General features: G+C 39.9%; 2 protein-coding genes across 3 annotated transcripts in view; one reads left to right on the forward strand and one right to left on the reverse strand.

The window, feature by feature from the left end:
- The window catches only part of LOC129182515 (phospholipid phosphatase-related protein type 5-like), a 71,309-nt gene extending 66,220 nt beyond the window's left edge, over positions 1-5,089 (reverse strand). The window contains exon 1 of one of the 2 annotated variants that reach the window (XM_054778754.1): positions 4,562-5,089. The gene's annotated coding sequence lies outside the window, so the exon portion shown is untranslated. The remainder of the gene's footprint in view (positions 1-4,561) is intronic. The other variant, XM_054778755.1, reaches the window with a different exon arrangement.
- Positions 5,090-15,673: 10,584 nt separating this feature from the next.
- palm3 (paralemmin 3) overlaps positions 15,674-23,172 on the forward strand; it is a 63,549-nt gene continuing 56,050 nt past the window's right edge. Inside the window, exon 1 of the mRNA XM_054778140.1 lies at positions 15,674-15,958. The gene's annotated coding sequence lies outside the window, so the exon portion shown is untranslated. The remainder of the gene's footprint in view (positions 15,959-23,172) is intronic.

The raw sequence follows: 23,172 nt of genomic DNA on the forward strand, positions 1-23,172 counted from the left end.
TTATCTTCATGATGACAGCTGCAAAGCTATTGCCACCTTGTCGCCCGTACCCGATCAATGGCTGTTACTGTTGAGAAGGCAGGAATACAAAGCACACAGAACCTGAACACCAGAGATAGGTGTGAATGAATGTTGCCAATTTAAATACCTTCTTGTATTTTACTTCTCTAGTTTCTCTCAGTCAGTTCCTCTTTTCAGAGTACGGTTTATCACCCTGTGTAGTTTATTCATGTACATTTATCTTGTCTTGCTCAGGCAGCCATTTTCTCACCCAGAAATTGCTTGCTTTGTGCTTTTACACTTATTTTTTATTGCATCGTAGCCACCATTCTACTCATCATCGTTCTACTCGCTGTTGATTATTCGCTATTTTGCAAAAGCAGGGAACCATCAGGCACGTTTTGAAAGCTAGCTGATACCATATGGCTGACATAAACAACTTTTGGTCACTCATTGATCAAGCAACAGTGTAACAATTGAAAATGACAAAAATAAACACTGATGTTAGATTGTCCCCGCGACCCTAACTAGGATAAGCAGCATAGAAAATGGATGGATGGATAATGTTAGATTGTGCCTTAGCTCTGGAGTAGGGATGAGCGAGTACACCACTATCTGCATCTGTATCTGTATCTGTTCACCCGGGGCATAGACCGGAAGTGAGTGTGTTTTAACCGGAAATGGGTGGGGCTTAAATCGATATTGACATGGATTGATAAGAAGTTGTTATATTTATTGTTTATTATTCAGCTGTATGTGTACAGTGCATGTTTGTAAGGGATCTGCAAGACTTTATTATTTAATTACTTTTTAATGATCTGTGTGATTCATGCAAACATCCAGTGATGGCAAACAGGGAAATCATCTGTCAGCCTTGTTTACAGTAGTTTTCTCAAAAGCACCACATTCAGTACTGTGAGCAAAGTTTTCCAACTGACTTTATATCACCAGCCAAATTAGAAGCAAGCAGACAAAAAAAAAACATCAGCCATTTTCAACACTGACTTGTCAAATGCACCGTATATTCCTCTCTCTGGCTGTAGGGAGTCTGTTTGGTTTGGGGCAGTGACTGTGTGTGACTGGCCAATCACAGAGCGTGAAGAGTGAAAACATAAGTAGTTACCCCATGAGGTATTCCTTCATGCCGATTACGGATAATTATGATCTCTATTCGTTTCATGCTCGTACTCGGCAAAATGCATTATCTGTAAAGGATACTCGTCTACGAGTTTCCAGCTCATCCCTACTCTGGAGCTACAGTATTATACACCACAGTCTCCACTTTGCTATTTTTATTTTATTTATTATTTATATATTTTATTTTTATTTTTATTGCTGCCCTCAGTCTACCCTTGGATAAAATTTGCCTCCTTACTTATACAACCCTCATTGTCCTCCATTGTTGGTGACTGCTCGTGTGTACTATATTTCGACATAGAAAAACAAAGTGAGTGCAGTTGTCCCTCACTACATCGCGATTCGAATACCTTAATAATTGGAGGCTAACTAGTTAGCTCGGTATATTGCTATGCTTAAGGTGGCACCCGCTATTGTGTCACTACAGAGATCCCGTAGCCTGCGCATAAGCAGTGTGCAATGTGATATAAACAAATCTATAATTACTGTCGGACTGTACATCTATGTATGCCAGATTCATGTCAGGCTGGCGTGAATATATCAATCAAATGACAAACATCATAGTGAGGATGGATGATAGGCTGATGTCAATCTTTTTTTTTAATGCCATGTGCGATCGTTCCCACTTTATGTTCAACATACTACCACAACAACAAGGAACTTTCCCAATGCTCACGGTGAGTTATTATGTCTTATCATTGCTTCTCATGTCTACTATATTAGGTAATACAAGCATAAAGGTCACTATAGGGGTGTTATTGCATGTTTACAGCGCTCTAGTAATGTTAAAAAAAACATATTTAGAAAGTCATAAACAGGTTTTCTATGCTCTAACTCCAAAAATATTAAATTTATTAATATTTAAACCTAACCTATTTAAACCAGAAATTCACTTATCGAGTATGGAACCAATGAACCATGATAAACGAGGGACGACTATAGAACTGAGTCACGCCGAGACACTGCAAGTGTATACAAATGTATAAAGCATACTACACTAAAGCCTGTGTGTTTGTTGGAGACACTGATTACCAATTATTTTCTTTAACAATTATGTTCTTGTGTCTTGTCAAATCTCCTTTGATGAAGTTGTAGTTGGTTCTACTAAGAAATTCTTTCTCTGTGTAACCCGCCTGGTCCAGCCAGCCCTACGTTCCGTCCAGGCTCGAACCAGGGTTTACAGAATGAGAGTCGAGAGTGCTAGCCATCAACTAAAAGCCTGGATCGTCAACTCCAGTGTGACTCATAAGGCATCACGGAGTGAGGTTTACCACCATACTGTTGCACAACTGCACCAGCTGGCATCCGTTACACCCCCCCCCCTTCCCAAACCTCACTCTTAGCCTGGTCACAGCACCAATGTAACCCACCTGGTCCAGCCAGCCCTGCATTTCATCCGGGCTCAAACCAGGGTCCGCAGAATGACATTTGAGAGTACTCGCCATCAAGCTAACAGCGCGGACTGTCAACTCGATGTTGAGCATTAATCTTAAGGCAGCAGGTAGTGAGATTTACCAACATGCTGTCACACGGCTGCACCAGCTGGCATCAATGACACTGTGGTACTCCATTTTGCTGTTGGTTGTATAGCTGTTTACACGATGCTTTCTGTAGGTGACCAATGTTTAAGTCATGAGGCCTGTTCTCGCTTGTCGAGCAATGAAGTCCTTTGCAGCATTCCAATCTCAAAGTATTTCACGGTAGTGCCTATACAGTAAGTTGATGGCCTCATTCAGTAAATGTGAAGTAAAACACTTAATGCTGAAGCTGGGTGACAAGATGTAAGCACAACCAATTGAATCAAAGCTGTTTCAGAATGGGAGGTGAAGAATGATGCACTCACCGATGCCGTCACGTTTCATATTAGAAAAATTAACTATCTTTTGGTCCCGGCAGGGAACCAATGGCTCAGGAATCAAATCAATTTTTGACGGGCTCAGAACCTCTAAATGGTTTGTAATTTGACGTGTGAACCAGAACAAAGCTTGTTTCCTGCTGGTGGAAAAGAGGTCACAAAGACTTCTAGCTTCCACCTTCAGCTGTGTAGTAGGATTTATAAGGATGCAATGTGCATACAAATATACTTTACACACACACTTCAAACAATAGTTATGGGGTTAATTATTCATGCTGGTGATCTTATACTTTACACGGCCCCCTTTCCGTTGTATTGCAGTCTTCCTCGTGGGAGATGCTAATTCACTATGCGCTGACTCTCAACTCATTAAGTTTTTAATGAGTTTAACAGCATTCTATAAACCTATGAGCTAAGAACTTGCATTGATAACATAGGGCGATTTAAAAGAATGAAACAAATGCACACTGCAATTTGACCAGCAGTAAATCCCCTTCCTAATGAGAAGTACAACATTGATGTCTTATTGAATCTGTGTCAGACACCGTGTCCCAATTACTTATCCGGTGCATCGTCAAATCCTCCATTCTCCCACTAGTCGTCTGCAATTATTTGACTATAACATCTGACGCCATCATGGCAGGCGTGGCAACTGTAAAGCTGAAGTTTACAAAGGAGTTTAAAGAAAAAGTGCTACGTTGTGTGTGTGTGCCACAACCACAGTTCAGCAAGCTTCAAAGGATTAACTCTGCATGTGTATTTTGCTGTTTCTCTGGCTATCGTGACAATCATTTCAGGACTAGAGTGGTGTTCAAGGACTAGATTCAACACGGGGGTTGACTAGCTTTTTAGACATTAGGTATTTTTTTAAGGTTTACATTTTCGGATCATTTAGCGCTATTAATACATACATATGTATCTTTGTGTTTGTAAAATACTAATACTAATTAGTATTAGTAAATACTACTAATTTGTATAAATAACACCCTCCCCTCTATAGGTAATGCCTTAAATGACGCCTGGTACTTTTCTCTGCCTTTGGGAAAATAAGCGCCCTCTGCCACTATACAGTAAGTAAAATTGTGCTGCACATTGTGCAAAACTGACAGCTGTTCTGAATATACTGTCGACCCAAATCCTTCTTTATAAAATGAATAAGTACTTATACTGTATACACGCACACACCCACACACAACTTGTCTGCTGGAAATACGCTACATGGGTCTTTTATGTGCCCACCTTCCAAAGCATGAGATGCCATCAGGCATAAAGCTGGCGTGACTGATTGTCTCATGTGCTGCTGTCCGTGTCTTTCACATTGATGCGCTTCCAGAGGCTTCCCGTGGGCACAAAGTACCAGTTTGCTATCTCACTGGTGCGCACACATGCACACACACTTACAGATAAGATCCTCATCACATATAATACACAAATATAAGTCACAAAAATACAAATATCAACTTCAGTGTCAGTCCAACAAGTGGTGCTGCATTTGCATCCATGGACACACACACACACACACACACACACACACACACGCACACACGCTGCTCTGCACTGAAAACTCACCTTAAACCTTTGTTTGTTTCAAGCAGTCGCCAGAGCTTCCGTCAAGTGTCTCTGTCTCTATTAGGATTCGCTCCAGCAGTCCATTCTGTAATTTGGTCTCTGGTCTGTTCACAAGCAAAACCTCCTCTCACTTCTGCCGCTTGGTCACTGAAAAGTCCAAGTCCAAGAGGAGTGAACGGAAAGCACACCCGTGCCAGACACCCTGCACCCTCCCTGCCAACCAATTATCTGTCTGCAGTCCGCTGCTAGGTTGCCAAGATGAACATGATGATCTTCAACCGCACTTCAAGGCTAATTAGTCAAGTAAAGGGATCCACGGGCTCAGGATGCTGTGTGCCGCTGCTGGTGAGTGAGAGATGATGTAGAAGGAAGGAACGAGAGGGGGATGGCGCGCAAGTGTGTGCGCATCTGCATGTCTGTGTGGGAGAGGAGAGGTGGAGAGGAGGGAAAAAAACAGAGGGTGGGAAATGGGAATACGAGAATGTGACAGCGGGAACAGAGACGGAGAACATGAAACGGCCAGAGCGTGTGCGGAGTGAGGGATGCGAAGAGAGGGGGACCAAATGGAAGAAAGAGATGGAGACTGGAGATCTGAATGTCCCGGAGACTGAGGGAGAACTGTGGCTAAAATGGAAGACCTGCTGCACTTTTAAAAACCCAAGAAATGAGCACTGGTGTACTGTACACCATGTATTACAAAACTCCAAATAATAAACATATTATAGAAAATCAGTGTTACTCTGTGTACTTTATTACATCACATCATGTCAGCTGATAAGCAGCGTCCTTGCAGAACTCCTGCAAGGAAAGTGGGGCGCACTCCGAAATATGGTCCTAAATGGGTCAGAGGCCTACAAGTACAAGCACACGAGCAGTTTTTCGTACTTTTGTGTGCAATTTGACAGCATTTCTCAGTTGCACTCAGCAAATCTTGTGGGACAGTTCACAGGATTCATTTTGGATGGGTGTTTTCCTTTTTCTTTGGCTTTTATGCACCTTATTAAGATGGACCGTCGCCATAAATCACATGCACGAGGAATTGACATATAGCGCTAGGCCCTAACATACCGACACTGCTGTCCAGAGAACATAAAAGGATGTTGTTTGTTTAGCTTCTTTTTTTTTTTTTTTTTTTTTTTTTTTTACTTTTGTGACACCGATTTCAAAGGACCAGCCTCTGGAAGGGTGATAAGACAAGGCTGGGGGCACCGTAAAGGGGGGAAAATTTAGGACAATACCAAAAAAACATAGGTACAAATGCAAATATTATTTTGCTATCTGCCAAAAACAGATAGAAACAAAGATATTTTTTTCAAATATAGTCACAAAACTATCAAAAACATCTCTTTGTTTTTCCCTGTTTTTGGCAGTAAAAGGTAAATCCACATTGACCAATGTGATTTTTTTTCATCGGGCTCAGAATTACTTGCGGTGCCCACGGACAAGGAGCAAGTGAGACAAATATACACCAGATGTTACGTCATGAAGGAATGTCTGATAATATCTTCTGACCAATATTATTGGCCGATATTGGCATAAAACGGAGATATCTGCTCATGTTGGTATCAGTTTTTCTGCCGCTAATGATACCGGCGTGTGAGTGATGACGTGCTCAACACTGCAACAAGCATGCTAGCTCAATATGTTTGACTTTGGACTTTTAGATATGACTTTCTTCTTTGGATTGTAAATGTATCATTTGCAATGAAAGCACTGATTATGCAATGGAGGAGTAAGGTGTCTTCCTTTCAGACAAACTTGAGGCCCGGGGGCCAGATGTGACCTGCCACATCTTTTTATGTGGCCAACGAAAGCCTGTGAATAATGTGTGTCAATAATGCATTCAACCTTTTTCCTTCTAAATGTATTTGTTCTTTCATTTTGACAGAAAAATTGGACTGCATGCAGTTCTTCTAAACTTTAATATTAACTGATCATGCAACAAGATGTTCCAAGCATTTTTGGTTTTCAAAAATAAATATTTGCCTTCAATGTATCTATTATAAACTTAAGAAAGGGTTTCAACAAAGTGGGGGAGAAGGACAAAGAAAGAAACCAAAAACTTACCACTTCCACATGGAATGGGACAATAACTTGTTTTCACTATGTCATGTCGGTCATGGCTGACTCCATGCAGTGTTAAGGTAATTTAAGGTAATGTCTCCTCAGTGTAGCATTGCTGACGCCTATTGACCAGAATACTGCATATTTATTTTTTGACTAATAATTGGCCATAGTCAACCACAAAACAGCAATCATTTATTAATTAATGACTTTTTGAAAAACCATGATAGAGTGAGGGAGTGATGTTCGAACCTCAAAGTGGAGAGGGATGACTGTATGGTATGTTTTCATTAGGGTGACAGGTGTGAGCCGAGGTACACAACCTAGCTTCTAACCAAGTCTTCTATGTATCAAGAGCAGTTGCTCTGTTACTTGGTAAAGTAACACCTCAGCTACCATGCATACCTTGACATAAATGGTCAAGACCTACACATATATCTACTTCCTCCAGACAAGTTCCAGCAATAGTTGGTGATAAGTCAACATTGTCAGCCACCTTTTCTGTTGCCTGTGTGTATCAGTTGGTTGTAGACCAACATCTGTGTCATCTGTGCTGTCTGCTGTTTGACCAGGAGCTCGTCTATAAAGTTGCCTGGTACAGTTCCCCAGTATTGTAGTCTGTCCAATCATTGTGTCCCATGCCCATATTGCAATACTATCGCCTATGGACAATTTATAGTCTTCATGCATATTTTTGGGATGTGGGAGGAAGCCGCAGTACCCAGAGAAAACCCACACTGCCCTCACAATTCTAATCATACTGAATTAATATTCCTGCCGTCAGCCTCTAGTTTGCATTTTAAAAAAACGCAGTGGGTGTGAAAATTAAAAATAAAGTTTCTTAAGGGAGCAGTTATGTTTAAGCCCAATGAATTCTGCCTAGCAACAAGTGACTGTCGTGGGAAGAAAAAAAAACAATCCTAAAATCTTAGAAGTGTTCTGGTGCGTGTGTAAACCTGGATCCAGTTGTCTGTGTAAAATATTAACATGTTTTGGGTCAGCATGTTCAAGCAAGTCAGTGGCAGTCAATGGTCAGTGCGTACATTCCTCTCAGGTATTGCCACACAAGTCAGCATTCGGTGTGGAATTTAGCCATGTCAATGAGCAACATCAAAAAATAGCCTCAATCATTTTTCCTACCTTATTTAATAGCAAGTCGTGATGTCCTGTTATTTTGGACAATAAACCAGATGTAATTATGCGTTTAAATGGTTAGTGCAAATTGCAGCACTCCACTAACATCCATTAAGAGACCGCAGACCACTCGCAGCAAATTTTCTTTTTTTCCCCCTCTGTTAAATATGATCAAATCTTGTGTTGTCACAGATGACACACTGCTGTTCCCATGGTAACTCATGCTCATACACATTTCAAGAGCACATACAGTGTGGCTGAAACAAGTGCCACTTGAAGACAGCCTTGCACACAAGGGAAGCAAATGAGCAAAAATTTGGGGAACTGAGAGCACGAATGAAATCAGCTGAGATGCCTGAGCCCCTTGAATTAAATGTTTTTCAATGACGTTCAATCCACTACACTCTCAAAAAAGCTCAAAGGCTTCATCAGAACAGTTTCATAATCCATCTATGAGCATCAGATTTTGCCTCATTTATTTTCTTTTTTCTTCCGTAGCAGTGTCTAATATGAATATCTCATCTAATATTTATGGTAAAAATAGTGGGTCTTCATATCTATCTTTATGTCTCTGTATCTTTATTGCTCATATCATCTAAAATTAGTCCCCTATTAGTCAACGATATACCGTAAATTACGTATAAGCGTGTATAAGCCGCTACTTTTTTATACATCGGTGCGGCTAAAAACTACATTTACATAGTGCCACAGGCGTACAGGTCATATCCGCTAACATATACTATACATCAATAAATAGAAATACAGATACAATAAAGCATATAAAACAAAACAAAAAAATACAGTGTTGTTTTCTTGGAAGTGAATAAATTGTCTATCCATTTAACACTGACTACCGAAAATAAATGACCAGATGTAGATGTTGTTCTTCCTCTTATTTATGGTGGGTCACAACAAATGTTTAGGTGCATACTGCCACCTACTGTACCGGAATGGAGATACGTTGTGTACATTTGCAGTGACAGCCTGGTAGTGACAAGCTTCCATCATAGAACCTACACAAAGAAATGACATTGATGCCACTTTCAAGTTAAAGACAATAGATGTGAGGATAAGTGGCATAGAAGACGGCTGGATGGATGGCAAAATATTTGTGTAAAGACAAGGAAACATGGCTGCTTTGCGTAGGACTACTGCTAGTTGAAGGAGGACACAGCTCACCGAAAGAGATGGAGAGCCGACAACGTGCGTGACACAGGAATTAGGACGCTGTTCGATTCTGACACGGAAGAGGGTAGGTTATTGTTATCTACTGAATGTTACATGCACTATTCGGCACTATTTTTGAGTAGCTGTGTACTGTTCTGCACTGTTAATTAGCAGTGTTGCACTACTGTCTGACACGTACTGTTTGGAAAAAAAACATTTATTATTAAAAGTTAAAAAATGTTTCTGTGTAACGTCTTTCTACATTTTATGTACATTTTATGACATGCACACCTGCGGCTTATACATCGGTTTGGTTTATATAAGAACTAATCAGGCTTTTCCTCTAAATTTAGTGGGTGCAGCTTATACACCGGAATTTGCGTCATTTAGTATATACTGTTAATTAACTATAAAGTGTACACAACTATTCGGCATCTATATTCCAAATTCTCCACACATGTATTTATTTCAATTTTTCAGAGTAAAAAACAAGTCCAAAATAACCATTACTTAACATTTTGGCCTTTCAAGCAGATTTACTGACCAATATAGCCAACCTACTTTTCAACAACTACCATCCTTCTGCGGAGTTTCTTAATCAGTTCATGGTCAAGTTTCGCTGAAGCAGCAATCACAGGCTCCCAGATACTGTTCAAAGAGGCGCATTATCTTCCCTCGCTGTAAATCTCGCGTTTGAGCCTAGCCCACAAATTCTCATAAGGCTTCAATCATGTGAGGAAGGGGGCCAGGTCATTATTATTATGTGTGAGGCCTTTGCTCGTTAGCCAAGCAGTGGACTACTTTGATGGTTGTGATGGAGCTTTCTCCTGCATAAAGATCTCGGCTTTCCTTAATGTTGCAGACTTCTAGCTGTACATTAGGTTTGGGAGTCACTATCAGTGAAATGTCAGTCATCTTCAATTCAAAAAGCTCCATTACCTTGTTGGCTGCTGACCAGAAGTGATGCTTAGTGATCAAGCATAACTCTCATTTAACCGGTGCATAAAATCTTTGATAAATGTTGATGTTTCAATTTGTGAGCCTTATTCAGTAGGGGTAGTGTTTCAGCCTTCACTGAACAATGAATACATGATACGTGCTCCCCTGCCACCCGCTACTGCAGGATGCGCCAAGGAAATGGCGGATCTTCTTCCAGGTGGCGGCCAAAGCATGAATAAGGAAACTGGGTGTGCGGGTGGTCTTATGTAAATTAGCCACACTGTTATGTAAAAGTAGGGCCAAAATCTGAATGGCTTGTTTAAAGACACATTTTCTGACATATAATTATCACTAGACTTGAGCAAGCACTCCTGAGACAAATACAGTATGTGCGTAAAAACAATTAAAAGGTCCGTTTTCCATAATTTGTCCTTGTTACGTTTTTTTGTAGTCTTTCCTTTTCCATGCATTTCTTGCAGCTCTGTTGACTTGGGTTGTCACGATTAAAACGTGACGATATTTCCTGTTTAGAGAAACGCTGTCTCGTGAGAACAGGGTAGCCAAAAGCCAATCAGACTGAACTATAGCATCGCAACTCTGAATGATAATACACATAATATGGAAGTGACAGTGCGCGAGGAAGGATTGGAACCACGCATTAAGTGCTTTATGTACACTATAAACCTTGCAATCTTACCTACCTCAGTGTTCTCTGCGTCACTCGCTACTGATGTGTTTTTTCCATTGGAATTGAACAGCTGCCGCTGTGATAATGTGACATAAATCTGATATGCATTTTACCATTTTTGGCATGGCCTATTCATTTAAGTCTTTCTATCCAACGTCACCTGGGATAATGAAGCTGGCTAATAATTGGGTCAGTCTCCTGAAAGTGGTACTTGAGGGGGTGTTGTCACTTCAAGGGTCTTGATGCACAGACTACAGTGATTTGCAGCTTTAACCAAACAAAAATATACTGCAAACACATTGAAAAACAGGGGAAGCAGTGTTGAATATTTTCTTCATGTCTGTTATGTATTAAAAAAAAAAACGATCTGATTTCAACCCGTTTGGACGTTGCTATTTTCTATTGCTATTTTATGTCTAACTTCTACTAACTCTTCTTTTTTTTGTGAGTACATTGTTTGTACTCACTCATTATCCAATTATGTTTCTGTCAACTATTAACCCTTTCATCAGTTATTATTACTACAGTCAAACCTGTCTTAGCGGCCACCTTTACAGAAGGGCCACCTGCCTATAGCAGCCACTGAAAAATCCCCCGCAGCAAATTTACATGTTATAGATCCTGTGTATAGCAGCCACCTGTCCAACGCAGCCAGCGGCCACCCATTTTGTCTCCCTTGGTCAATATCTGACTGCATATAGCGGCCAAATTACCAACTCAAGTAGAAGCTTCATGCACGAAAAAGTTTTGTTTTTCAATCAATGAAGGCGTCGTGTGTAGACTTTAATTACTGAGTCCTAGCTCAGTCACAATCATTCACAAGATCCACACAAACTGTCAGTTGTTCCACATAAAAAAGCCGTCTTCTTTTGAGCTTGCTATTTCCTGGTCAAACATGTAACTTTAAGAGCATTTGCACCAAAACATTACCGCAAAGTAGGCTGGGAACAGGACGTGCTCCCAGCGACGCTACAATAAAAAAAAAAAAACATATGCTAGCATGCATGCGGCAGCGGGAGCAAAACTGAGTTTGGTTGTACTTAACTGAAGTATTTTATCAGTTATCAGTTATTATTAAGCCTCTAGCTTCCTTTTAGTAAGTAAAAACCTTGGCTATGATTGCACTACATTGTCATGTAGACCTACAAAGTACACTTGGAAGAACAAGAGGTGAATAAATGTATTGCAACTGATGTGAAACTGATGAGGGGTAGGATTAAATAAGCTTTGCTTCTTCCTACTCCTTTTTGGACAATCAAAATTGTGAATTGTACTATGTGATGTGCTACTGTTTGACTCATGCATGTTCAGGATTAAAACCATGAACCATGAACCATGATAATAACAAGCCTAGTAGTGCTGTACAACTTTTATCAGCAGTCTGCAGTGCCCTCTACTGGTCAACATTATTATTATTTTTTTTCCCTTTTTTTTTTTTTCCTCTCCTGGTCAACATTCAAACTGGATGCCAACCTGTCTATAGAGGCCACCTGTCTATAGCAGCCACTTTTGCAGACTCCCTCTAGTGGCCGCTATACACAAGTTTGACTGTATATATATCTATTATGGTTTGTTATGACTTTTATATAATTTATTTACAGTGACTACAACCTTGACTCCTATTTAACCACACTGTTATACTGCCTTATCCTTTTCCTATATATTTAAAACTGGCAAAGAGTACATTTGGAATACAGGAAGTGAACAAATGTATTGTAATTGATGTGAAGTAAATGGGGGGGGGTAGGAATAAAGAAGCTTTGCTTCTTCCTACTCCTTTTTAGATATGTTGAACTGTGAATTGTACTATGTGATGTATTCCAATGTAACTTGTATGCATGTTCAAAACAAATTAAACCGCTACAATTACCATTACTAAAATCGGCCGATATTGATCGGTGGCATCCCTAATATTTTCTAATCAATACACTTTGGGGAACATAATGCTTCTGCAGGAGGTGTAGTGTGTTAGTGCAGTGCTAATTAACAATGTTTTAAATAAGTGTTGAGTCTCACATGGAGCTTGAATCGGGGTCTATATTCAATAGCTCCGTGTTAAGTGCAATACATGTCGCCATTTTGGAGCATGTTTGTGACAAATTAAGCTAAGTTCAAAGCGGTTATAGCATTTTACTGAGCTTTTATTGAATGGTGTTTAATGAAGGTTGTTTTAAGTAAAAACAGAAAATGTAGGTTTTGCTTGCTGTGTCACGCTTTTAGGCCCGTTTTCATGGGACTGACCTGACATTGGGGTGTTCATGGCTTGAGAATATACATCAGGGGTGTCAAACTCATTTTCATTGAGGGCCACATCGCAGTGAGGGCTGCCCTCAGAGGGCCACTTGTAACTGTCAGTTTTTATGAATCTAAATATTAATATAACCTCATAATATTATTACACAGTTGCCCATGCATTAGATTATTATATTTTTACTAACAAATTGATGGATAACTTGCTTCGAAATGGGAAGTGAAGTGAGAATTTCAAGGTGACAAGCAGACATTCAAGTATTTGTTTTTGAAAAATGCTTGGAATATCTTGCTGCATGATTAGATAATACTAACGTTTAGAAGAACCGCATGCAGTACAATATTTCTGTCAAAATGACACGTCAAATACATTTAGAAGGGCAGAGGTGAAGTGCATTATTGACATGCATTATTACAAGGGTTTCGCGTGCTGCATAAAATGATGTGGCGGGCCACATCTGGCCGCCGGGCCTTGTGTTTGACACCTGTGATATAGAATATAGATAGAATATGAGAATATAGTACAATAAACCTTAAAGATTATATTGTTTGGGATGAAATACATCTGCATAGATATAAGAATGACAACAGAAATACTCCTAACAATGCCTAATAACTGTGTATGCTGTGTATTTGTCACAAGGAACCTTGATTTACTTTGTAGCCTCACTTTAGAATCCCATTGATCTTGTTCCCATTACGTGTGCATGCTACACAATCTGAATATGTGCTCTTTGGGCAGGGTGCAGCACAGACAGACAAACACACACACACACACACACACACAAGCAAACAAAGGGCAGTGTTTAGAAGCTTCTGGTCCACGTACGCATGGACACCCAGGTACAAAAGCATAAGCTCACTGCATTGTTAATGACAAAAAGCACTACTAACAAATCCCCAACCAGACGTACGCACGCGCAAGAGAAAAGTGAGGGACTGCGCTGCCATATTGTTAAGAGATAGCCATGTGATGTGAGCATGTCTGTTTGCGTTCACGAGGAAGACCATCTCATGTCATCAAGGGAAATCAGAAGTAGGCCGAGTCAGTGGCTGTGCTCATTTCATACACCATCACTGTGACTCTCTGCCAAGGACAATGCAGCTTTACGCTGCCATGCTAATATATTTCATTGATAAAAAAACGTATATGATTATTAGTAAAGATTGGTGGAGAGCTGAGTGATATGACTGATTTACAAATTAATCTCAAATGTACTGTAATTGTAATGCTAGTGCTTTTAAAGGTTTCTACCCAAGATTTAAAAAAGCAATCATTCATCCCAAGGCTTTGATTTGCCATCTATCCATTTTCTATACTGCTTGTCCTCATTATGGTTGCAGGTGACCGGCAGCCTATGCCAGCTGATTTATGGGTGACAGGCGAAGTACACCCTGAACTGGTTGCCAGTCAGTCAGTTGCTGTCACTCATTATTCAAAACATTTGCTTCTTCAGGGTCAATGTTAGTATTTCTTAAGCACATTGTATGACTAATTTATGTGGTTGAGCCCCTGTTACATTAGACATTCTTTTCAAATACTGTACAGTATATGAATGATCTGCTCCTACTGGAAGCAAATGAGATAAAATGATAATATTGCATTTATAAAGTAGATTTCTTTCAAAATTCAGGAAATTCCTCTTTGACGCATGGTGCAACAATGGATAGTGGTAATGTATGTTCAATTCTTTCAAACGAGGTGAGGCTGTAAATATAGCATGGGAGTCTAGCTAACTCATCCAACTTTGACTAAAGCACAACTATTTGGTTGTGGATATTGATATTCAACGACCAACATCTCTATTTATTATCGCTGTGGGTTTCCATGGGCCAAGGAAGAAGAACCCAAGTGGATTCAATAATTAACAAAATAATATAATTCAATCCCTGTGACCATAATGAGGGGAAACGGCATAGAAAATGGATGGATGGATGGATATAATTAAATCCTAAAATACATACATGTATCACAGTGCAGTCATGTGAGCAGTGTTTCCCTCAGACCTGAACTGCAAACTATTTGAGGCAGTGGTGGGTTGTGGGTATGATTTAATGACATAATGATTACATTCGCATAATTGGACATTATGTATTTGAATGAAAAAATCATGAAACACAAAACAAATATGCTTAGAACTACATATAAAGTTCCTTCTGTTGCTTCTTTTTGTCATTTTTTTGTCACAAACCTGAGCCGCCTGTAAGTGCTTTTAGGTGGGAAAGGGGCCCACAGCAGCACTTGCTGAGAAGAGCAATACTGCTTTGATTTAAGAGTCTCCAAAAGTCTCTTTGATGTGTCTTAGATGTGTCACTCCTCGTACAAATATAATTATCCTACAAATACAAATACAAATATCATATGTCTGGCAACGCTGATTAGAGAAGAAAAGGTGTCTTTTCCTTCAGTGCTAAATTACTTTATAAAGCGCACTACCACCACCTAAAGGACTGGAGTGGAAGTTGTACGTTGATTACTTCGTTTTTTACTTTACACATGTGTCGGTGTTCTACATACTGGGCTATCATTGCTCAAGTATTACACTTTCTGCAAAGATAAGATATGATTAAATTCAGTGATCGATACGGATTTAATTTGACCGATTAACATAAAAAGGAGAATTAGTCAGCAAGCTAGCAAAAGTGCACAGCTGCTGTTTAATATTTCACATCGTTTAGCAGCCTGCCTTTGGCCATGATGGCATAGTTCAAGCAAGCAAAGCATCCCCAACTTGTTGTTCGCTGCAGCTGAGCACTGGAAACTCCAGTCCGCCTCCCTGTGCTGTGAGGAGGAGTCGGAGGGCCGGTTCACACACACTCACCACCGGAGTCAGGTAACCGCCGACTGGCTTCCTCCTCCTCCTCGCACACACACACACACACACACACGCGAAGGGACGCCTGACGAGAGCGCTTGCCTCTCGGGTGTGTTTTGCTCGTTTTTACCGATGTCGCTCCCCAACTTCCCCTTCAACTTTATACATCTTTAAGTTAGAGAAAGTTGACGTTAAATTGGCCCTCAGGTGTTCAGCAAACGTTATCGTCGTTATTAATCCAAAACTCGTTTTATTCGTTTATTTCCGCGTGTTTTTTGTGCTTGTTTTAACTTCTCGCTGGGTTGGACTTTACAGTGTCAAGCGATCCAGTGCAAACAGGTGAGTCTACTTTCAGTTTGGATATTTAACCTAATTTAAAGTTGTATTCACGTCATAATATTACTGTATATATTTTTGTAGGTAGTCTGCTGAGAACTTTTGAAAGCTCCTGAAAGTGAGCTCAGCCCAAATTGCAGACAAACTGTTAACTTGTTTGACCTGAAGAGTTAAACTGGGATTAAAGTGTCACTTTTGTTTTCTAAACCTCAAATCTGTCCTAAATTCTGCCACCATCACTCTCAGTCATTATGCAAAAAGTCATAGTACCTGCTTGTGTTTAACAGTAGCCTGTTGATTTTGTGTTAGACTGCCAGGAACCCTAGGTTTGCACGTGTGCCTTTTATGAGTAATAAAGTTCAGAAGTTGCAGGTCTACAGGCTATTTGGAACACTTTTATGATGCGGTAGTTTAGACAGCACTCCGGTTTCCTCCCGCATTCTAAAAACGCATGTTAGGTTAATTGGCGACTCGAAATTGTCCATAGGTATGATTGTGAGCATGAATGATTGTTTGTATATACAGTATGTACCCTGCCATTGGCTGGCCACCAGTCCAGGGTGCACCTCGCCTCTTGCCTGAAGTTAGCTGGGATAGGCTCCAGCATAACCCTGCGACCATGATGAGGATAAACGGCATAGAAAATAAATAGATGGATGGATGGATAGTTTAGACAGCAGGGCTATCTTCTGACACTTTCAAGCAGTTGCATCTTACACTTACTGTAAATGCAAGGTATTGAGTTTCATTAGATTAACCACACACTTGTTTTCAGGCTTTTATGACTGACATAGGTCTACTTAATGGCAACACCCTTGCAACTATACAGCTATTCTTGGTCTGCAAGTTTGTTTGTGAGAAGCCTCATTTGAGCAATGCATCAAACAAACACTGCTTTGCATGCAACAGAGCATGCTGATTTATAAGCAAAGATTCCAGCAGGAGCTCTTCAAATGCTGCTGCTTCTGTCAAGCTCCAGACAGAAGAGGCTTGAGGCCTTTCCTTCCAGGGGAGCGTCACACAGTGTGTTTTTACACTACAACAGCCTTGTACTTTTATTTACATTTGAGAAAGGTTTGTCATATAAATGGCAATGATGTCAGAACAAACTAGTTGAGACTCAGTTAATAGTGCTTCTGATGTTTGCAGCTGAGTAGTGGACTCTTTTCCCTCGTTTACTTCAGTCAAACAATCATTTCCAAACAGAATTAGTAGTTAAAAATGAAATTGAAGAAAGAGATGCTCGATATTGGCTAGGGGTGTCCCTGATAGCTCTTCCCTCAAACTAATGCCAGGTCACATCTTGTTTAATGTGTGAACACATTATGACTCTTTTGCTGTGATGCTACAGGATGCATTTAACAAATCAACACTATTTCTACAAAAACATGCAAAGCAAGTAAAAAAAAATGCCACATTTATTTTGTCTCAACAAAAGTCATGAAAAAAAACATGATAATCAACTATGATGACATGTTCTCCCACTATCAACAAGTAAGACAGGTTAGTTTTTAATACATTCACAAATACATTCCAATTAAATAATGCTGGCAATGATACAATTTTGAAAGCTGCACGTTTTTATGTGGCACAAACGTCCGTATAAGAACATATTAAAGTACAAAGCATGAAACTTTGGACTAATACAACCAGAAATTATAAACTGGGTTCATTCTGCACGTCTCCGCAAATCGCTTGCGTGTGATTCCGAGTGATTCTTCTTGAGGTGCGATATTGTATTAAAGGAAGACACCTTACTCCCCTCTGGCATAATCACTGCTTTGATTGCAAACACATTTAAAATCCAAAGGCAATACTTGGAAACAATTCCAGACCTCGGACATACAGCAAGCTTGTTACTGTGTGGCGCATGACGTCATCACATGCCGATATCCATATTAGCAGAAAACGATACTGAAGCAATATCTAATTTCGGCAGATAATTCCAAACAATCGCCAGAATTCTGAACAGTGATCGTTTGCTGTAATTTGCATGCCAGGCCCGTAGTAGGCAATGACACTTAAAAACTGTAAAGATATACAGCGCACACATCCTGGATCAGACTGTTGTTCATTGGTAGAATGTATGACCCTGTCATTTAAAAAAAAAAACTTGCTTTAAGAGTCTTTTTCAGTTTCCGAAATGGTGTTGTCGGCACAAATGACCAAAATTAAATTTTTTTTGGTAAAAAAAAACAAAAAACAATCGTGCGTAAACAGCCCCATCGACAGAGGTTTTATGGCGATTCTGACTGTAAAGAATCCCCCAAGATTTGTGAAAGATTGCTGCACTCGCCAAACAACACTATCCACTGTTGATTTGCTGGGCTGTAAATGTTCACCGAAGCAGTCATTATCCTTAAAAAGACATAATAGAAATTGACCACAGCTGCTGACACACACTGTTCAAGGTTCGATAAAAACGAAGCAGCCATGCTTCAAATGTTGTAAATGATTTGTAATGCCTAAATTCATCACAGGGCCTTGGGGGAACTTTGCCCTGTTTGTTTTTCCACACAAAAAACAGAGACAGTCACAAGCTTGTAGAAGAAACTGAAAATTGTTTTTTTTTTTGCATTCTTCTGATTTATGAGTGCGACAGTTCAGTGATGTAACCTTGGTTCATTGGTGTTCCTTCTTCAGGGAGCACCTTCAGGCTGTGTTTATATTCCTGCTGATCTGGAGAGAATATTTGCAGATGACGATGTCATATTGATTGAACATCTTGTTAGACATATCCTACATATCCTACTGTATGCAGTTATGTAAAAATATTAGGACACCCAAGGGTGGAACGCTTCCACTCCTGAACCGCTGCACACAAAAGAGTGAAACTTTGACAAATTATGCTCACCTACTGAGTTCCCAGTGCTATTTTATTTTATGACAAATACACCACTTGCTGGCGCTGTTATTCAATCGTATTCAATCTAAAAGTTGGACTACACAAGTTTGACGTGACTTGAAATTTCTCACATAGCTGAATGTGATCTGTACCCACGTTACTTTAGCGTGTTTGGTTGAATCAGCAACAAACTGGGTACACACTGACAAGCACGTGGGTGTAAAAGTAAAAGTTCAACAAGATTTTTTTGAAAAACATAATTTTTGCAGGGACACAGGCAGGATAAGTCATTGACCATGTTTCTTATGATTATCAAATTTTGAGCATGTCTGTATTGCATGTATGCTAGCATGTCTTCCAAAGCAATTTGATCACAACCCATAGCGGGCATCACAAATGTCATTTACGGTGATGTGAAATATTTAGGACGCCTCGGAATGTTTTTCAAATTTTCAATAATTTAAATAAGCCTATCTTGAGATATGGCTGACTTCATTATGCAAAGCAACAAGAGGGTTATTATTTTTATTTTCCATAGGTTTTTTTCACACATTTATTTACCATTGTATTTACTTTGCTGCTATTTTTCTGCATTCATACAAATGATTTAAGCCTTTAGCAACGTGTACTGGATGCTGTTCAACTACATTATATCACAAACAACAGCATATAATAGAGCATATAATAGAGATTGAGCATCGCCGACTCCCTGAAAAAAGGATTTTCCGCAGCACATTTTCTGGAATTTTCTGCTCACTCCAGACTATGTTTATTTACTCTCTCATTGTAGGAACGAAAATCTATTAATTTGCATTTTAATTAGAACTGAAATTAACATAACATGTTTGAAAAATATGTTAGTTATCCCTTCTTTGTTGCGGTTAATTGGTTCCAGACCCGACCATGATAAGTCAATTTCTGCTAAGTAGGATTCCTTATATATACGGTAAATAAAATATTTTCATAGTTGGGGCATAGAAAACCTGTTTACAACCTTCTAAATACATTTTTTTTAATATTATTAGAGCTCTCTAGACATGAACTAACACCCCTATAGTCACCTTTACACTTGTATGACCCAATATAGACAAATTAAGCGTAAGGCTGAATCCCAATTCCACCCCTAAGCCCTTCCCCTATGTCTTACCCCTACCCGTTAAAACCAAGGGGAAGAAGCCAAGAAGCTAAGAAATGTGACGCAACTTGATTCTCATTGCATCGTCCCTTGACTGCTTGCTGGCTGTGACGTAGGCAGATGAGACAGTTAAACTGTTCATAATAAATGTTTCCTACCATAAAGTAAGGTGCATACATTTCCACATTATTTCACTGTTATATAGCCTACCTGAGAACACCTTTTTTTTAATAAAGGGAACACGTTTACAAACTGTGACATTGCCAAACATCAGACAGCTCTAATAAACAACAGCTTACAACCAGCACTGTAACAGCTTTTATAAAACTAGAAAATGTATCAAATACAGCTCCCTTGCTCTTGCGCTCCCTGTGGTGCACACAGGCAGCTGAATGAATCATTGCAGCGCCCCGGCAGACATGGCCGAAGAAATGCTCTGCTGGGAAGAAATGCATTATGGGAATAAGTGAAATAGTTTTTTAATTTTAAACTTGTATTGGTACTGGTAGCGTATATTTTTTAACTAACTTTTGAGTGTTAAGTTGCTGTGTGATGATTTTAGCTTTCTATCTAAGATGACATCGTGAGTCAGACTGCTTAAGTAATGAACTCCTGCGATTACCGATGGGTTGACAAACTCGTCGTGAGTTCACTTATAGTTCATGATTGGCTCCTGCCAAAGAAAGCGCTACCGTTTCCTCACTGACTCGCAAGCAGTAATTCTGAAGTAAAGGAGATGTCACGAGATTAGAACGTGGTCATAAATTAGCCGCACCTTTGTATAAACTGCTGGTTTCTAGGGCTGTACACCCCGTAGCCCTTAGCCCTTCCCCCTTGGTTTAAGTACAGTTGGGACTGCTGTGAACAAGCATAACCTAGGGGTAAAGGCTAAGATAATGGTAATGGGTAAAATTGGGATTCAGCCCAAATAAGCCACTTAAGACAATAATAAGACTTAAAAGGTGTGTGTAGGCCCGTCACTATAAAAAAAATGCTGGTCGATAATTGTGCTAATAATTATCGTAGATAATCGATTTTATCCACAACCTTTTTTGAGACCATTTTTTTCATTGTCATGAGTTGTGTAATTCACATTTGAACCATTAGATGGTACTCAAGTATAGTGAACAGTGTACACCTGTGTGAGACATTAGCTTGACACAGAAGTTGCCATGTTTTTGCAATGTAGCCAGCAACACTGTCTGTGAGCAAGCACCATTTTGCACTGTTTTGTTTATATTTTCCCGACCAAATGCCTCAGTTAGCGTTGACTGTTGGGACGAAGGCTCGGCTGCCCGAAGCACCTCCATCGGTAGTTTTTCCCAGTTGAGAAAACTGTCAGTGTCGGTCGTCGGTGTTCATGCGCTCAACGTGTTAAAAACCGAAATATTCCCATACTGTGGCATTCGCAGAAACCATCGCTTCTGCGCCTTCTTCCATGTTAGCGTATGCTGCCTCACAAAGCTAACTGCTAAACCCTAGGTATCCACTCACTAGTAGCCCTGCCTAATGTGATGAGGGCCCACTCTCGCCGTTCATTCCACTGTAGAACCAATGCGCACAGACAGATGCAGAGTGAACCCTCTTTTCATCCAGCCTGTGTGGCATAGAGAGACGAGCAGATGAAACACACGCATACATCGAGTGTGTCATACTTACCTGTTTGTTTTTGTCGTTTGATTAATTGATTTATCGATCATTGTGACAGGCCTAGTGTGTGTTTCTATAAATGTGTTCCCTAGGGTAGTAGAGTGGCTGCCAGACATCAGGGGTTCAGAGTTGAGTTTTAGCTTGGTGTGGGTTACGGTCACAACACTAGCCCGTGTTTTTATTTGAGATTCTTATTAGAGGTTATTGTGCCTGTTGTGAGATAATTCATACCTGCAATGAAAGCGTGTTGTTCCAGATCAAGTCTGGTGTTTGTGCTTGTCAACCGAATATTACAGTAACATTGCTGACATCTAGTAACCATTGTAGAATACTACTGGACATTGCACTGTACATAGCACTTCTTTAAATGAATCTTCTGAACGCCTTATATTTGTATCATTGTTCATTTAGCCAATTTTATGCTTGAAAATGCCTAATTTAGGCCAGGAATACATACAATCTGCTTAAATATGCATTTTTTTCTAATAAAAGGCCATATTAAACCACAAAACAGCATGATTTAGTAACTAATATATTTTTGAAAAACCGTGACAGAGCAAAGCCATGAAATTTGAACCGCGATGTGGCGAGGGATGGCTATCTTTATTTTTTTCCATTTGCTGCAGTATTGCTGAAGTCTTCTGCCTGCCTTACACTTTGAAAACCGCTAGTCTTTGTCTTTTGCTGTAGTTTTGATTTAGCACAGTTTTTTTTATGTGTGCTGTACATTAGCCTCACATTGACAGGGTATGCTGTTGTATCGGCACATGTCAGATTCATACCGGGTTTATTTGCATTTGGAAGAGCCTGATTCAGAGCTGAGTATATCGAATTGCATGCATTTTTCTCTTTACGCTGCCAGGATGCATATCAAAATTGGGACACTCGGGAGCAAAAAGTCAGACACTTGAACCATGTGTAAATCCATGCAAAGACATAATTTATTTTCCAAACAAAAGGAGATATTCTAACTGAAAAGGGAGATGGAGGGAGATTTTAAAAGAGAAAGACGACGTAGCAGGCAGGAGAGATGAAATTCACCTCTTGCACTAACTTGTCAAACTGGTTGATGGATGGATTTTCAGGAAGAGAGAAATTCCTCACTTCAGGATCGCTCTTGGTGTATCTCTCCCGCTCCATCCACAGTGATATTGGACCATCTCACCTCATCTCTTTTCCATTATGAACAACATCACTACCATAGCAGTTTTCCCCTTTACAGTCTCCAGTAAAAAAAAGCATGTCGGACAACCAAAAAACATAGGTTTGTTGTTGTTTGTAACAGGACCAAAATGTGTTGTACAACAATGTGGTCGAGTCTTCCTTTTGGGGAATTTGAGATTCCATTGTACGAGGCCAAATACAACTAAACAACGATGTTTTGTACTATCCTGGAAATGCCAACAATCCAAGGACTACTAGAATGTCCACAACAATTGGTTGAATGACCATTTCAGCATTCCACCCAAGTTGTGTCTGTACGCCCTGTTGCTGTTGCCCCAAACTGTGTTTTAAGATTGCACAAAACCACTCGGGTCACTTTGTTATTATGAATGAACCGGAGATTATAAGGACAATGGCTTTATT

This window comes from Dunckerocampus dactyliophorus, chromosome 6 (genome assembly GCF_027744805.1).
Source record: "Dunckerocampus dactyliophorus isolate RoL2022-P2 chromosome 6, RoL_Ddac_1.1, whole genome shotgun sequence".
Lineage (NCBI taxonomy): Eukaryota > Metazoa > Chordata > Actinopteri > Syngnathiformes > Syngnathidae > Dunckerocampus > Dunckerocampus dactyliophorus.